An 18,391-nucleotide genomic window follows, 5' to 3' on the forward strand; every position below is an offset into this window, starting at 1 on the left:
TTACGCAAGCCTTTAGTCGCACGTCCATTGTTTCACTTTAGCTTTCTATTTACTCGTACACAGTTGAACGTGTTTACGACGTGTAGTGTGTAACGTGTTGTGCGCTATGGCCCCCGAAAAAATAAATGTAGTTTCGTGGATAGCTGACCATCCTGGAACATTTACATATGACGGAATTGTTTTATACTGTCGACTTGCCGGTCGGAGTGGGCGAGCATTTCTAGGCGCTTCAGTCTGGAACCGCGCGACCGCTACGGTCTCAGGTTCGAATCCTGCCTCGGGCTTGGATGTGTGTGATGTCCTTAGGTTAGTTAGGTTTAAGTAGTTCTAAGTTCTAGGGGACTGATGACCTTGGAAGTTAAGTCCCATAGTGCTCAGAGCCATTTGAACCATTTTCCCCAACCAATGGTAACTTGTTGGGGTACGTGGGTCGAAGCTGTATTGTTTAGAGGCCATTAAAGGGGTAGTAGGCCAACGGCCTTGGCGCAGTGGTAACACCGGTTCCCGTCAGATCACCGAAGTTAAGCGCTTTCGTGCTGGGCTAGCACTTGGGTGGGTGACCATCCAGTCTGCCTAGTGCTGTTGGCAAGCGGGGTGCACTCAGCCTTTGTGAGATAAACTGAGGAGCTACTTGACAGAAGTAGCGGCTCCGGTCTCGGAAACTGACATACGGCCGGGAGAGCGGTGTGCAGACCACATGCCCTTCCATATTCGCATCCAGTGACGCCTGCGGGCTGAGGATGAGACGGCGGCCAGTCGGTACCTTTGGGACTTCATGGCCTGTGCGGGAGGAGTTTAGTTTAGTTTAGTTTAGTTTAGAGGGGTAGTAAACGACTTCGATAGTTCAGAGACTTTAGCAGTTTGCCAGTGCAAGGAAGCTTTTAATGATTCCGGTATTACACAAAACATTGCTCTGATCAGCACTCATTTTTCTCATATACCTGCAAGTATTAAAAACTTGAAACTCAAATTTTGGCGTTGAATGAATCTGTTCAGTTAATGAATAAAATTATTCCAGTGAACTCCTCAAGCCGGCCAGTGTGGCCGAGCGGTTCTAGGCGCTTAAGTCTGGAACCGCGTGACCAGTGCGGTCGCAGGTTCGAATCCTGCCTCAGGCATGGATGTGGGTGATGTCCTTAGGTTAGTTAGGTTTAAGTACAGTGTGTAAACTTTTAGATGGCAGACCTCTCCCTAGTCCTGAATCGGTAGAAGTTGGTAAACGTCGGGAGGCTTCGGTACGCACGCAGTTTCGACTGCTGCGAACATTACGTAGCCGACTGTGTTGTACAAGGTAGCCATTGTCGTCCGCTTCGTTATTGTTTTGCTCTGTACTGTTCTGCGCGTTTTTATTGTGCAGTTGTGCTAAACATTATCAAAATGAGTGAAGAGGCAGTTGCTGGCCCATCTCGAGAGTCGCCAACAGCCCCTACCGGTATGCCTACTGTTAGAAGGAAACCAGTATTACGTAGCGATGCTCGCAAAATTATATTGCGTGTGACTGAATGCTGCGAAAGGGAAAGGGAGCAGAAAAAATTGCTTCACCCCATTTACAAATCTTCAGTGAGAGCTGCTCCATACACAGGACAAAGCATGCGTAGCACTGGAAGATTCAAACAGTTTTCCAAGAATCATCCTGGCGTATCACCACAAACGCCTGGCAAGAAAAGGTGAGTTTCCGTTTCAGATATTTTGTTCGCGATCACTTTGAAGGAGCCCCCTATTTAGTCCGAATTACCTTATATTTCATTTTTCCTTGCTACCGTATTGCTTTGTATGGAAACGCCACTGGTTACTGTATTATTTCGAAACACATTCATATTACAATGGTTTGTGAGCGCGTAGTAGACATAATATATATATATATATAATGTACATGACGATTTCAGTTTCGTTTACGAACAACATTTGAAGCGAGTTTTACTTCCAAGCCTTTCGTCTGCTTTCGTGTAAGCATGACGCGCAATTTGTAGTGGCAGCACTGCAACTGGTAGGCGTGCCTTGTCCCCCCCCCCTCCTCTCCCCTCGCCAACCAATGCTTGCTTCCTCCTCTCCCTGCACAACTCAGCCGTCTTACAGTTAACACTCTGTAGTTCTACATTGTACGGGACTGATGTCCTCAGATGTTAAGTCCCCTTAGTGCTCACAGCTATTTGAACCATTTGAACTCCTCATTGCCGGAAGTATTCCTAAGAAAACTTAAAGGAAAGTCTCAAAACATTTTAAACAATGACAAAGGCTTTGAGCCCTCGTGCCAAAATGATGGTTTCATTAATGGGATGGGTGAACTTCTACCAGAAACAAAAGTGCCCCCATAGCCCAGTTACCTCAGTTGACGTAGAACGGTCCTTTTCTGCTTATAAAAATGTTTTGAGTGACCAAAGACACAATCTTACTACCGAACATTTGGAACTTGGTCGTTTGTGTTTACAATTGTTGAAAAATGTAAAATAAATTGTAAATGATGCTTTGGTCTAATAGTATTAATTGAAAGTTAATGCTGTTCAAAAAAATTCGTGGTTGTATGTTGTTGTTTTAAATAGAATATTACGCAGTTTTTGATTGTGCCCCTCTGCGTGCGATAAGTCTCGAAGTTGGCCCTGTACATATCGCATCCGCTTGTTACCGACAACAGTATCAAAGAAAGAACAGTGCTTGAAACACGGTATGCTTCCCCATTTTGCGAATTATTGGAAAGTGATCCCAGAAAGGCGCCCCTACCAGAAAGTATTCAGAAAATATCAGCGTTCTAATTGTACCGATTTTCCGCGTGACCGGCGCTCTTCCTCGTAACTGATATGCACAGAGTCGACTTTGAGATATAATGCAGGCAGCAACTGCAATGTTTTTGTTTTATTATTTGGTCTTGCATATGTGGACACTTTTCGGTCATTTTTAAGCATTTTTCATGCATACTGTAACGCTTTTATGATACATATAATCCGGTCTCTAGTCATGAGAGAATTATCTTAATCAAAAAGTTTCAGTTAAAGTGAGAGGAGAAAGTACAAACTGGATCAGACTAGGAAAAGGAGTAAGACAAGGATGCTGTTTATCACCTACTCTTTTCAACCTCTACTTGGAAAATATGATTGACCAATGCTCATTAGATGACAAAGGAGTAGAAATTGGAGGAAGAAGAGTAGGGTGTTTGAGGTTTGCTGATGACATGGTCCTTCTAGCCACAGGGGAAAAAGAGTTACAGGATTTGGTGGACACCATTGCAACTAATGGAAAAAAATATGGAATGAAAATTAACACAAATAAAACAAAAGTATTGGCACTAGGAGGAAATAAGGAAATGAAAATTATGCTGAATGGAGAAATACTAGAACAGGTGGAAAATTTTAAGTATATTGGAAGCAGGAGAGACACCGACTGAAAGTGCACCACAGAAATTAAAACAAGGATAGCAGTGGCAAAAGAGCCGTTTTATAAGAAAAGGAGAATTTTCTGCAGCAATCTGGACAGAGAACTCAGAAAGAGACACATAAAATGTCTTGTACGGAGTGTTCTTCTATATGGCGCTGAAACATGGACTATGAGGAAAAATGACAGAGAAAGGCTGGAGGCTATTGAGATCTGGACATGGCGGAAGATGGAAAGAATAAGTTGGATGGACAGAGTAAAAAATGAAGAGGTACTGAGAAGAGTGGGAGAGAAAAGAAAGTTACTAGATGTAATAAAGAGAAGAAAAAGAAATTGGATTGGGCATATATTAAGAAAGAATGACGGACTGATAAAAACAGTTTTAGAAGGTTATGTAGAAGGGAAAAGGAAGCGATGAAGGAAGAGATTCCAGATACTGGATGACATGATGGACGGTACAACATACAACAGCCTTAAGAAGGACGCAATGGATCGCAGAAAATGGAGAGGCAAATGACCTGCTAATATAGCAGATAACATGATGAGTCATGAGAGTTTACAGGCCCGCCATAATAGGCGAGGATCCACGAGTGCAGGAATAGCCCCAAATTACCGGTGGAGGGGTCCATAAACCGGCGTCAGTAAGTACGCACAAAGTTGTCTGCCTCGTGCGCAAATAGCGCCTCCACCAAGGGCTAAAGTTCCTTTATAAACGTTACCAGAAGCATCGAAACACTTCCAAATCGTGGCTCTTGATATCTGCAGACCATTACCACAAAGCACGAAGAATAATAAATATACCGGGTGTTTCGAAAAGAATATACGTATTTCGAACGCAAATAATTATTAAACATTAAGACATACAATATGAAACTTTCCAGACATTATACGAATATCTCAAGTTCAGATTACAGATGTTCACTATGTCCTCCATCAACGAACGGAACAATATCACATCGACATTAGAATTCCTCCCATAACCGGGCATGCGTTCAAAAATGGTTCAAATGGCTCTGAGCACTTTGCGACTTAACATCTAAGGTCATCAGTAGCCTAGAACTTAGAACTAATTAAACCTAACTAACTGAAGGACATCACACACATCGATGCCCGAGGCAGGATTCGAACCTGCGACAGTAGCGGGCGCTTGGCTTCAGACTGTAGCGCCTGGAACCGCACGGCCACCACGGCCGGCTGGTAGACTTTCATTCACACACACATATATATATCATTATCATCATCATCATCATTTAAGACTGGTTATGCCTTTCAGCGTTCAGTCTGGAGCATAGTCCCCCTTATAAAATTCCTCCATGATCCTCTATTCAGTGCTAACATTGATGCCTCTTCTGATGCTAAGCCTATTACTTCAAAATCATTCTTAACCGAATCCAGGTACCTTCTCCTTGGTCTGCCCCGACTCCTCCTACTCTCTCTCTCTCTCTCTCTCTCTCTCTATATATATATATATATATATATATATATATATATATATATATATATATATACTAAGATGGTATCTGTATGTCCGAAAGAACAGATACTATCGGTGACCACGCAGCTCGACAGAATGAAATTACAATGAAATGAACACCCTTAGCTGCTTACAGGCATTGACATACGTCAACGGGGACAGATGAAAAATGAGTATAATGGGCAGGGGCACTACGAATGCAGTGCGGGACAATACGTTGAGAATGTGGGTTTCGCGGGAGGCGTGCCAGAGATAAATCCCTGCAGTCGCTCTATCTTCTGTGTCCTCGGTGGCTCAAATGGAGCCGGCCGAAGTGGCCGTGCGGTTCTAGGCGCTGCAGTCTGGAACCGCGAGACCACTACGGTCGCAGGTTCGAATCCTGCCTCGGGCATGGATGTGTGTGATGTCCTTAGGTTAGTTAGGTTTAACTAGTTCTAAGTTCTAGGGGACTAATGACCTCAGCAGTTGAGTCCCATAGTGCTCAGAGCCATTTTTGGGCTCAGATGGATAGGGCGTCTGCTATGTAAGCAGGAGATCCCGGGTTCGAGTCCCGGTCAGGGCACACATTTTCATCTGTCCCCGTTGACGTATGTCAACGCCTGTAAGCAGCTAAGGGTGTTCATTTCATTGTAATTTTATTCACATACTCACGCATTTGACGACTCCAGTGAGGGGGTACCCCAGTTGTTGAAAAATGAAACTGTCTTTGTGCAGCCTCGGAAACAATCAGTTTTGTAACATAGCGAGATACTGCTCACCGTTAACCGTTTTTCCATCGAAGAAGAATGAACCGCAAACAGATAATCGGGATATCGCACAAAACACATTGACTGGGCGAATCTCGTACATGCCCAATGGCTGCATGTGGCTTCTGTAGGCCCCAAATTCCAACATTGTTTATCTGACGTATAACACGGAATGTCGCTGCATCACTGAACATGACGAGTCGAACTGTTACCGTTGTCTTTAGCATCAAGAATCTCGTTATAAAATGCAACACGTTCGCGTTTGTCAGCAGGACGCAGAGCTAGTAACAGCTGTAACTTTTACTGCTTCATAACCAGCCGACCTCTCAAAACACGCCAAATGGTTGTTGTAGGCAGTTACGGCTAGTAATGGAAGCAAGGCTAAAGATAAATCAAGACACTTTTATAGCCGGCTGCGGTGGTCTAGCGGTTCAGGCGCTGCAGTCCCGAACCGCGGGACTGCTACGGTCGCAGGTTCGAATCCTGCCTCGGGCATGGGTGTGTGTGATGTCCTTAGGTTGGTTAGGTTTAAGTAGTTCTAAGTTCTAGGGGACGTATGACCTAAGATGTTGAGTCCCATAGTGCTCAGAGCCATTTGAACACTTTCATAGGATTTGTCGACCTGGAAAAAGCGTTCGACAATATAAAATAGTGCAAGCTGTTCGAGATTCTGAAAAAAGTTGGGGTAAGCTATAGGGAGAGACGGGTCATATACAATATGTACAACAACCAAGAGGGAATAATAAGAGTGGACGATCAAGAACGAAGTGCTTGTATTAAGAAGGGTGTAAGACAAGGCTGTAGCCTTTCGCCCCTACTCTTCAATCTGTACATCGAGGAAGCAATGATGGAAATAAAAGAAAGGTTCAGGAGTGGAATTAAAATACGAGGTGAAAGGATATCAATGATACGATTCGCTGGTGACATTGCTATCGTGAGTGAAAGTGAAGAAGAATTAAATGACCTGCTGAACGGAATAAACAGTCTAATGAGTACACAGTAAGGTTTGAGACTAAATCGTAGAAAGACGAAGGTAATGAGAAGTAGCAGAAATGAGAACAGCGAGAAACTTAACATCAGGATTGATGGTCACGAAGTCAATGAAGTTAAGGAATTCTGCTACCTAGGCAGTAAAATAACCAATGACGGACGGAGCAAGGAGGACATCAAAAGCAGACTCGCTATGGCAAAAAAGGCATTTCTGGCCAAGAGAAGTCTACTAATATCAAATACCGGCCTTAATTTGAGGAAGAAATTTCTGAGGATGTACGTCTGGAGTACAGAATTGTATGGTAGTGAAACATGGACTGTGGGAAAACCGGAACAGAAGAGAATCGAAGCATTTGAGATGTGGTACTATAGACGAATGTTGAAAATTAGGTGGACTGATAAGGTAAGGAATGAGGAGGTTCTACGCAGAATCGGAGAGGAAAGGAATATGTGGAAAACACTGATAAGGAGAAGGGACAGGATGATAGGACATCTGCTAAGACATGAGGGACTGACTTCCATGGTACTAGAGGGAGCTGTAGAGGGCAAAAACTGTAGGGGAAGACAGAGATTGGAATACGTCAAGCGAATAATTGAGGGCATAGGTTGCAAGTGCTACTCTGAGATGAAGAGGTCAGCGCAGGAAAGGAATTCGTGGCGGGCCGCTTCAAACCAGTCAGTAGACTGATGACCAAAAAAAAAAGGCAGTTGTAACTCCCGACTGGCACGACGATTATGAAGAACTACGTTGGAAAGCAGTTTGAATTCGTGCAACATTTTCTTCAGGAACACGAGGGCGACCACGACTCTTTCCTTTATATACACATCCTGTATCATCTGCGAATGTTCCACCCATTCGGAGGATTAATTTGGTACCTCAACCTGAAACGTCTTTGCACTGTAATCACGAAATTGCACTTCGCAAACTCGAGAATACAAAATGATTTCTGCTGCCGAGTAGCCATTTTAAACATATGGCGGTTACCAAGCAAACCAGAAGACAACTGACATTTAGTGGCTATTAACATAAACTAGACTATGTATTCGTTTCTCCAATTCCCAAACGAGGCGCAGTGATGGATAGTTTGGACAAAATACGAGGGTCACTCCAAAAGAAATGCACACTATTTTTTATAAAATCCATCCTTTATTCTACATGTTTGAAGGTTTTACAGTGTGTAGATACATCCTTTAGGAACAATATTTTCATTTCTCCACATAATTTCCATCCCTCTCAACTGCCTTACGCCATCTTGGAACCAGCGCCTGTATACCAGCACGGTAAAATTCTGGACCAACCTGTTGGAGCCACTGTTTGGTAGCGTGCACAAGGGAGTCTTCATCTTCAAACCTTCTTCCACAAAGAGAGTCTTTCAGTTCCCAAAGAGATGATAGTCACAGAGCCAGATCAGGACTGTAAGGTAGTTGTTTCAGTGTTGTCCATCCAAGTTTTGTGATCGCTTCCACGTTTTTTTGACTGACATGTGGCCGTGCATCCGTGCATTGTCGTGCAACAGCAAAACATCCTGCTTTTGCCGATGTGGTCGAACACGACTCTGTCGAGCTTGAAGTTTCTTCAGTGTCGTCACATATGCATCAGAATTTACGGTGGTTCCACTTGGCACGATGTCCACGAGCAAGAGCGCTTCGGAATTGAAAAACACCGTAGCCATAACTTTTCCAGTAGAAGGTGTGGATTTGAATTCTTTTTTTCTTGGGTGAATTTGCATGATACCACTCCATTGATTGCCTCTTTGTTTCTGGTGAAAAATGATGGAGCCATGTTTCATCACCTGTCACAATTCCTCCAAGAAATCCATCTCCACCATTCAAGTACTGTTGCAAAAGTTCGCTGCAAACCATTTTTCTTGTTTCTTTGTGAGCCAGTGTCAACATCCTGGGAACCCACCTGGCACAAACCTTTTTTAACAGCAACACTTTCAGTATTCTGCAAACACCTCCTTCCCCTATCCCAAAATAGCGTGACAATTCACTGTGATGCGTCTGTCAGCAGTCACCAATTCGTTAACTCTCTGCACATTGTCTGGAGTGTGTGCAGTACGAGGCCTGCCGCTGGGAGGACAATCCCCAATATTGCCGTGCCCGCTTTAATCATGTAACCTGCTTGCCCACCAACTAACTGTAGTGCAGCATCTCCGTACACCTTTTTCAACCTCTTGTGGATGTTTCCCACTGTCTCGTTTCACAGCACAGGAATTCTACGACAGCAGGTTGCTTCTGACGAACATCATGTGTAGGAGCCATTTTGAAGACATGCTGTGACGGCGCCACTCACGGGAACAGGTTGAACTAAGTTTGAAAACAAGCGGGAAGGATGTATCTACGCACTGTAAAACTTTTACACGTGCAGAATGAAAACTGTACTTTTACAAAAATAGTGTGCATTTCTTTTCGAGTGACCCTCATAATACTTTGTAACACGTATATACTTTTTGAAACACCTTGTATATTGTGTATTATTGATCAGTTTTCAAGATACTTAATTTTGGTACCACTTGCAGATATGACTGCTGCAACTGTTGCTTGCCCGTTTGTCAGTCACTTGGTTCTGCCTTTCGGAAGTCCCCACGCAATAATCACAAACCAAGGCTCAAATTTTATGTCGACGGTGTTTGGAAAAGTTTGCGAAACGTTACGAATCAAAAAGTGGCGAACTACACCCTTGCACCCTAAAGCCAACGGGCGCCTAGAGCAAGTGCACAAAACTATTGTGCGAATGCTGTCGCATCGTGTAGGGAAGACCCAGTTAGACTGGGACAGATATGTGAGATTTGTTGCCTCAAAATACAATAGTCGTGTCCACGAGGAAACGGGATACTCCCCATACGGAGCAGTCTATTTGAGAGCCATGAACTCACCATCTGAGATTGAGAAATTCCCCCTGACCTCAACACAGGCGAAGTGAAAAGGCTAGCTCATCGTCTCCTAGCCATATGGAACCAAGTTAAACGCAGCAATTTTAAAACCACGCAAAAACAGCTAGAATGCCGCAACAAAGGCACTACACTGCCTCGATATAAACCCGGTGCTCTGATATTGTTCCGAAATCCCGTGGTAAAAGAAAGGGACGAACTAAAAAGTTCACTCCACGTTACGAGGGCCCCTTCCGTCTATTACGCATGACCTCCCCGGTGAACGCCGTAATCCAGTTACCGTATCGTACTGCATCCGTTCATCATAAGAATAAATCTGATCCAAACAAACACAAACGCGATGGTTGGTCAGAAGCCGTAGCACACGTACAATGGTGTTGTTACTCTCTTGAAACTAGGTCCTACTTACGTATTAGATACCTTATTACCAACTTACGTTAATTAAAACTTTGTTGTTGTTGTTGTTGTTGTTGTGGTCTTCAGTCCTGAGATTGGTTTGATGCAGCTCTCCATGTTACTCTGTCCTGTGCAAGCTGCTTCACCTCCCAGTACCTACAGCAACCTACATCCTTTTGAAACTGCTTAGTGTATTCATCTCTTGCTCTTCCTCTGCGATTTTTATCCTCTACACTGCCCTCCAATACTAAATTGCTGATCCCTTGATGCCTCAGAACATGTCCTACCAACCGATCCCTTCTTCTAGTCAAGTTGTGCCACAAACTTCTCTTCTCCCCAGTTCTATTCAATACCTCCTCATTAGTTATGTGATCTACCCACCTAATCTTCAGCATTCTTCTGTAGCACCACATTTCGAAAGCTTCTATTCTCTTCTTGTCCACACTGTTTGTCATCCATGTTTCACTTCCATACATGGTGTAAGTAGGCTGTTTATGTTTTCTTATTGGCAACGTTACGTAGCTCTCTGTATGAAAATCACTGGCTGTGCTGTGTGCAGTCTGTGTCCAGTTTGCATTGTTGTCAGCCATTGTAGTGTTGGGCAGCGGCAGCTGGATGTGAACAGTGCGTAGCGTTGCGCAGTTGGAGGTGAGCCGCCAGCATTGGTGGATGTGGGGAGAGAGATGGCGGAGTTTGGAAATTTGTAAAAATGGATGTAATGAACATGTATACTATGGTTTTTCAACACTATTAAGGTAAATACATTGTTTGTTCTCTATTAAAATCTTTCTTTTGCTAACTATGCCTATCAGTAGTTAGTGCTTTCAGTAGTTTGAATCTTTTATTCAGCTGGCAGTAGTGGCGCTCGCTGTATTGCTGTAGCTTGAGTAACGAAGATTTTGTGAGGTAAGTGATTTGTGAAAGGTACAGGTTAATGTTAGTCAGGGCCACTCCTTTGTTGGGATTTCTGAAAGTCAGATTGCGTTGCGCTAAAAAAAAATATTGTGTGTCAGTTTAAGCACAGTCATGAATAATTGTTCAAAGGGGACGTTTCATATGTCGACCCTTAGCCGAGGATACCTCACTGGAATCTTCTGATTTTTTCTTGTAGTTTGTGTAATTAGTGTAGATTTTGTTTATTGCTATTGAGTAATTGTAGAGAGAATCTCCTTTGTAGTTGCAGTCTTTCATTATTGTACAGTAAAACAGTTGTGGCATGCATGTAGATTGGCACCAAGTATTTCGCAGCTGCGCTTGCAATTAACTAGATATTATTTTCAGTGCTATGTTAATGTGTTCCCCTAGTTTTGCTCTTCAAATTGTGTTTTTCTGTGTTGTCGTGTGAAATATTGTGACAATAATTGCGTGTGAAAAACGTAACCCTAGGCTCCAAAGTAAACTGAGAAATGACAGTGAAGACGAAAGCAGTGTGTTAACGCCACCATGTAATGAATTAACTAATATTCAAAGTAGTAATTTGGTAACTGTGCATAGGGAAATGGAGCGGGCGTCAAATAATGGTGTAGACAGTGAAACAGGTGCTAAACAGGGAAGCATTATCGATCGAACGGTCGGCAACATCTCGCCTCAGGAATCGGGAATGACAGAACACAATATTGCAAATACTGTAGACTCAGGTTTTGGGTTCTCACCGTTTTCTCAAATGAGTCAAGACACATTTTCCGCTTGTCAAAATGTGAATGTTGCCGGTGCAAATTCACTGTCGAAATGCACTGAGGAACATGTTTCAGACACCAGTGCATTGTTATTACAGTTAATGCAACAAATGGGACAAAGGCTACAAAAGTTAGACACAACGCTTGAACAAAATCAGAAACAAATGGGACAAAATCTTCAAAAGTTAGACACAATGGAACAAAATCTTCAAAAGTTAGACACAATGGAACAAAAGCTTCAAAAGTTAGACTCAGTGGAACATAAGCTTGAACAAACACGTGAAGATTTAACTACTCAGTTACATAACATTGAATCGAAATGTCAAAAAGTCTGTAATGATGTAAAAACACAAATTTGTGAGCATTTTCAAACTATTTTTTCGCGGCATGAAAATGCATTACAGAATCACGAAGCAGCCATAAAAGAACTCCAAACTATTGTTCATGAAAATCATGACACCTTGCAAGCTAAAATTGACTCAGTTGCATCTGCCGATTTGGTTACGCAACTTGCAAAAACTCAAGAAAACTTAAAGGACACAGTAAATACGAATTCAACACAAATGGACACTCTGAAACTTGGTTCAGAAAAACACACTGAGGAAATAAGTACACTATCGGAGAAAGTAGCCGAACTTTCGGATCAGTTCACTAACTTATCTTCAAAGGTAGATGATGACCTGAATGACACAAGACCTGTAGCCATCACTGACACAGAAGAGTGCGAACAAATTAGGAAATTCAAACAAAATCAGAATCAAATTAATACGCAACACCAAAGAGAAATCCGGGAAGTACAAGATCAGCTGACTCAGGTAATACAAGAATTACGTGCTTCAGAGGCCACTCGCGCTCCAATACGCGAAGAGGGACATAGAAATACGGAACAGCCACAAAATAATAACTCAGGGCACTTTGGAAATTATGAAAGAAATTGGCAAGGTACACCGAATTTTGAGATGGAACCGCCGACACGACGTAACAATGACTGATATGCTACTCGCCGACACGATGATTTTGACTATAAGCTGTTCATTACTACACGTAAATTCAAAACGTTTAAGAATTCTGCCAACGACATTCATCCACAAGCATGGCTCCATCAATTCTCTCATTGTTTTCCTCCCAACTGGTCATTGGAGCACAGGTTAGAATCTATGTGTGGCTACTTGGAGAATGAACCAGCTGTAAGAATGCGATCGGTCATTCACGATTGTCACAGTGAAGGAGAATTTTACCATGCGTTCCTCTCAGCATATTGGTCTCAAGCTACACAAGACTGAGTAAAACGTAGCATCATAATGATGAAACCTTTCGAACAATCTGAATTTTCCAGTCTTGTGAAATATTTTGATGACATGTTGCACAAGAATCAGTACCTGTCAAACCCATACAGCCCCTCAGATCTCATCCGCATTTGCTTAATCAAATTGCCTGAACATTTACGACATATTATTTTGGCAGGACGTTGCAAAGACGACATTGAAGCTTTTCAGGGACTCTTACAAGAATTAGAAATTGACACTGACAATCGCGGAACGCGAAAACAGGAACACAACAATTACAGGTCACATCCGTCGCAATTCCGCGATGAAAGAAATAATAACTGGACGCGACAAGGCTATTCTTACAACGCAAATCGTGACCAAAACAGACACCACCCATATGACAACCACTGGCAGAGTAATAATAGTTACAGAGAAAGATCGCACTTCCGTAATTATGAATATGACAGAGATAACCATAGAAACAGACAATATGGAAACCAAAACAATTATTATCAAGGGCGACACAATAACTTTAGACACAACGGTCCAGCGCGCGGTTCGATTCAGGGAGAAATTCTCCACCATGTGACCGACAAGAAAGAAACTATGGAAACTACCGACGTGACAACAGACGATATAATCATAACGACAGACCTGAATTTTATCAGAACTGGCGGAATTCAAATAGAGCAGGGCACTTTCGACAACGTGAATTTGTAGAAGCTAGGTCTCCAAATCCCAATAAAGACGCGCGCCAACAAAGAGATAGCAGACAATGACTCGCACCGCAGGCGCGCCAGCTGGCTCAGTGAAAAATAGCATGCACGCTAATCTTGAAAAAAAATTTTAGCATTCCTTACCGACGTATACAACATGATAATTGCTTTGAAGTTGAAACTCTGCGCGCTATAAAGGGTAAAAGATTACACATTTCACATGTAAAACCGTTTATTGAAAGATAATCTGCTTTTTAACTTTGTCTTTGCCATAAAACTTTAACTTCACATTTCTAGTATGATTTGTCAGACTTAGAATCTGTTGACATGCAACAATGTTTGAAGTTAAATATCCAGTCAAGAACCAAGAGAACTTATTTAAACAGAAATTACGAATGCATTGTTATTGTGAACAGATGACACAGTGTTATTGTGTGTGTACATTCTTACTTGTTAGTTGCACGATCGCGTAATGACTATGAGGGTCACGTACTTGGAACATATACCGGCACTGCTAATGAGATTTTCATGCAACAGTTTGGTTTGCTTGAGAGTGGATTCTAGATTTGAGGTGCTTTCTGTGAAATGCCAGATGACACAGTGGTTGGTTTGTGTGACAGTTACACGATTTTATCACGACGCTGCTAATGAGTGACAATTTACAATGTTACTTTTGCGGTGTATCTGTTTTACATCTGCACAGTTTTTTCTGAATTCTTCTGTAAAGTAAAACATGTTTTAGTAGTAACTTTTGTGCTATAGCTACAAGGAGACAGCCTTTTCAGTAGCACAACAATACGTTACAGCACAGTACTTTCTTCATCACGGCAATAAGCGTAATAACTAAGATATCTATACGTAATGCATTTCACTTTTGTTTATCATGAGGTAAGTACATTGGCTTCTGCAGAACTTAGCTTTCGGAGGACGATAACTACGACACTTCCACAGAGATTATCTTACAGCAAGACGCACATTTAGCGCTACAGGACACGTATTTGAGTGATTAATTTTGTACTTAAACATTTATTTTTAAAGATTTTTGAATTACAAAGAAAGTTTTCCGTGATACATTTCATTCAATTGCTGTAATCTGTAACACCTGAGGGTATAATTACATTAATCCTCAGGGGGATGCACGCTTACTTTGTGTACCATGTGTGTGGCAAGCACAAGGAGCCCTAGCTAATATGGTATTTGCTTATACAACATTACACATCGGTACAATATTCCTCTAACACATAAATTACATAGCTATCTGATCATTTAACTGAGAGAGACAAACTTTTTACTACGGCAGTGACAGATGTTTACTTAATTACACCGTTGGATAACTTCACACTTACGAAATTGTATTTTGTCTGTACCTTGTGAACTGTTCATATTTTTTTAGACCCATTGTGATATTATGAGAGCTTTGAATGATATATTTGGTATGGGATCACGATTTTTAAAGTACGTTTGAGGTAGATGACGCTATTTAAATGAGCACAGAATTTTTTTAGGTTTTTAAATTATTGGAGGAAGCTACGACGTTTTTGAGATTTGACTGAGGTGTTATGATGTTATTTTTACGACGACGATGTGTATTATGCTGTTGAGGTATGTTTATGATCAATGAGCCGATGTTATATGAGGAATTTGATTATGCTACATATTTATTAAGATGAAATATTGAAGAAGTGTTGATGAATATGTATATGTGTAGTAAGGTAAGGAATAAGGAGTAGTGGTTAGGGACTCTGGTTTGTGAAAAAGGTTGTTGGAAACCAAGAATCGTACTTTAAGAGTTATGAAATGTATGTAAATGCGTGAATGTATTACAATGCCGACGAAAATTGTTTGGACACTGTTATATTTATAGGATTTTGTTTCTACAGATTTGTAACGCAAATTCTTGACCTGTGAAATATATGAGACTGTCACTGTAGCGGAAACTGCTGTCATAAATATTTCCGTAAGAAAGTTAAGTGACCACCTGCACGTAATGCGTCATGGGCACCCAGCTGAGAGATAGTCGTCTGACAAAAGAAAGCCATTAGGTGGAGAAAAAAAGAGGCCATTAACCTCGCTGTTGACATTCCTTTGTAGAAAGCATCGCTAATACGACACGCTCATTACTTGAAAACATATGATTACTCGTACTTTGTGCTACTTACTGAAATGCTTATGAATTGATGGGAAATATTTGTATGTCTGCACACCTGATTATGACAAGTGTTTTTCTATGAGAATTGAGAGAATTTCTACTAGCTTATGAAATGCTTCATGACTACTGAATGATTATTTTATGCTTTACTTTGTACATAGTTGCTTATTTCATTTGATATCTGGTTTCCAGCTGTGTTGCACCATTAGTTTTATAAAATAAACTTAGATGCATTTGCTAATGTGAACACTTTCTGTCAACAGATCCATTAAATAATTATTTTATGATCCACATTCTTCGAAAAAGGAGCTCTTGGAATGGAAAGAACAATAACAAGAGACTGATAAAAATAACTGCATATCTAATTTTATTTTCAAGTACTTGGTAATTTTTTGTAGAATTAGTTTTTGTGGTGCACCACTTTAATGACATATACACTAAGATGTGAATATAAATTTCCCTTGTCTGCATTGTTGTCTTTAGTCTACTATTTTTTCTGCTTGAGCTATGTCATGTTTAGATATAAGTTATTTCTGCTGCTGTTTGCCAGGCATAGTGTTACTGAATTTGACTTTGTGTTACTCTTCTAAGCTAGTTTTACTACTGATTTATTTTTCTTGTTTGCTGCACAGTGCCTTATATTAGTTGTAATATTGCAACTGCTTTACCTATTTAAATTTTTTGTCATTGATGTTTGTGTTAATTGTTTTGTGCTGCTGCATTGCCTCGTCCCTTAGTTTAGCATCTGAGCTCAGTAGATTTAAGTTAGCTTAAGAGGGGGTAGCCTATAAGAGAATGAAGGGCGATGAATTTGAAGACATGCACTGAGAGGTTATACGAGAAAAATACAGAAAGCATGCTTGGTTAGGATTTTTTTTGGTGGAAGCAAAGGTTGAAATAAGACGAAAGATCTATGGAATGAAGTTTTGGGTTGGACTGCAGTACCAAATGTTGCACTGAAAACAAACCCTGTCCTTTCCTTTTGTGTCATCGCTCTATATGTTTGTGTACCCTTGTGCATTTGTTTTATTCCTGTCTCTGTGTAGTTTCATAGAATTTTTACTTCTTCTAATAATAAGCTACATTCACTATGATGAGGAATACTGTTATCCTCAAATATAATTGGCGCTATAATACGTTATTTACCTTGTAAATATACTTAGACATTATTTATTCTGTTTTATTTTAATGCTCATGTGTAAAGTTGATGTTTCAATAATTATTCTGATCTTTTATGTATTTACTCATGTCATAATTTCTGTAACACTGATGTATATGTTATTTCTATTCTTTTGTAAAGCTTGTACTACAAATGTTATCTGTATTGTTATGTTCTTTAATGATGTATTTTGTACCTCTGTAATTGTATTCTTATGTTATAAAATTGTAATTGACACCAGTTCATCATATTATTCACTTGTAAGTTACATTTCACTGCACACGTTTCTGTTGGTCATACTATATGGACAATATGTGAGAAGTAGGGACTGTTAGTGTTTGCACGTGTGTTAATAATTCAGCAAGGAACTGGATAACAGCATTGCTGGTTCTAAGGACAATTCCAAAAACTTCGTGAGTGCACAAGTGGTGGTTATGGACTTGCTATCTTCTCTGCAAGACTCTTCGATGGTGATTGTGCACCTGCATAGTCGCAGCAGATGGCTGCTGGCCATCTCTACAAGGACTACAGTGGGTCTAGCCTTTGATGACCCACCAATACCATTATTTCTACAAGGACTGCAGTGGGTCGGCACCTCTGGTGGCCCACCAATACCATAATCTCTACCAGGACTACAGTGGGTCTACTCTGTGATGACCTACCTACCAATATTCATCAACTTCGACTGACTCTGCTGTGGGTTTGCTCTGTTGTGACCCATTACCTGTCAGCATGTCAAGAGTCAGCACTGTCTTTCCGTTGGAAGGACAACACTACTTCTTCAAGACTGCATGGAAATCCACTACTTCCGTGTGCATTCTCTTTTACTAATGAGACTTTGTGAAAAACAAAAACTGTAATTACTACTATGATGAATGATCAGGACTATCTTTATGGACTGTGAAAAAAATTTTAGCTTTTGACCAACATTGTATTAATAAGTGTGTGCATTTGATATCTTTCTTACTGTAATTATGAAAAATTTTTTCAAATCTGTATTGGCCAGTGCCCGAAACAATTTGTAAATTTTTTTTCGTGGGGAGCATGGGGGCTATGTAAGTAGGCTGTTTATGTTTTCTTATTGGCAACGTTACGTAGCGCTCTGTATGAAAATCACTGGCTGTGCTGTGTGCAGTCTGTTTCCAGTTTGCATTGTTGTCAGCCATTGTAGTGTTGGGCAGCTGGATGTGAACAGCGCGTAGCATTGCGCAGTTGGAGGTGAGCCGCCAGCAGTGGTGGATGTGGGGAGAAAGATGGCGGAGTTTGGAAATTTGTAAAAATGGATGTCATGAACATGTATATTATGGTTTTTCAACACTATTAAGGTAAATACATTGTTTATTCTCTATTAAAATCATTCATTTGCTAACTATGCCTATCAGTAGTTAGTGCCTTCAGTAGTTTGAATCTTTTATTTAGCTGGCAGTAGTGGCGCTCGCTGTATTGCTGTAGCTTGAGTAACGAAGATTTTTGTGAGGTAAGTGATTTGTGAAAGGTACAGGTTAATGTTAGTCAGGACCACTCCTTTGTAGGGATTTCTGAAAGTGAGATTGCATT

General features: G+C 41.1%; 1 pseudogene; it reads left to right on the plus strand.

The window, feature by feature from the left end:
* The first annotated feature begins 470 nt into the window (after positions 1-470).
* LOC124720603 lies at positions 471-588 on the plus strand (annotated as a pseudogene).
* Positions 589-18,391: the final 17,803 nt, after the last annotated feature.

This window comes from Schistocerca piceifrons, chromosome 11, assembly GCF_021461385.2.
Source record: "Schistocerca piceifrons isolate TAMUIC-IGC-003096 chromosome 11, iqSchPice1.1, whole genome shotgun sequence".
In the NCBI taxonomy this organism is placed as follows: Eukaryota; Metazoa; Arthropoda; class Insecta; order Orthoptera; family Acrididae; genus Schistocerca; species Schistocerca piceifrons.